Genomic DNA, 853 nt, shown 5'->3' with positions numbered 1-853 from the left:
TTACTTTATTTAGATAACTGTATCCCCTCTGTAAATTACCTTTACAATAAAATTAAATTGAAATTAAAAATAAACTAAATAATATACCAATTAAGAATTCATAGAGAGCTAAGAAGGTGGCTCAGTGGTAGAACTTTTGCTTTGCATGTTTGAGGCCCTGGGTTCAATTCCTCAGCATCACATAAACAGAAAAAAAAACTGGAAGTGGCACTGTGGATCAAGTGGTCGAGTGCTAGCCTTGAACTAGCCTTGAGGAACAGCGCCCAGGCCCAGAATTCAGGTCCCATGATCTGACACCGCCCCCCAAAAAAACAGAATTACTAGAAACCATTGGTTTAATACTTTTTAAAAAACTGCCCTAAGTACCCAAGTAATATAATTTGATGATACTATTTAAATACTTCAACTTCAGCAGAGAAGCCAAAAGTTTAAAAACTGTTACATAGTAAATTAATAAATCTGAATATATTACTATTAATAATAATCATAAGATGAACTTATAGTAGTAGCCAAATAGGTAAGAAATGAGGCAATTTGCCATTCGTTGGATTTAATATGTGAGAAAGAATTTTCTAGGTTTCTTAAAATATATAATCAGTTTAATGAAGAAACTATTCTGTCACATCATATGATAATTAGATGAAGCTGATATTAGAGCAAAGAGCAGATTGTACTAAGTTTTTGCATGTTAAAGTATATGCTTATTTTGGTTGTGGGAAATTGTGTTCAATTTGGGTATTGTTTTTGTAGAGTGGTGTCATATCATTGGTTAATTTTAGGATATGGGTTCCCTTTCAAAAGAACATGCATCTGATCTGAATTTTTAGCCTTCCCATTATCAAGGGTATAAGGG

This window comes from Dipodomys merriami, unplaced genomic scaffold, assembly GCF_024711535.1.
Source record: "Dipodomys merriami isolate MVZ:Mamm:240054 unplaced genomic scaffold, mDipMer1.0.p SCAF_972, whole genome shotgun sequence".
In the NCBI taxonomy this organism is placed as follows: Eukaryota; Metazoa; Chordata; class Mammalia; order Rodentia; family Heteromyidae; genus Dipodomys; species Dipodomys merriami.
The sequence above is the reverse complement of the archived record's forward strand: the minus strand, read 5'-3'. Positions refer to the sequence as shown.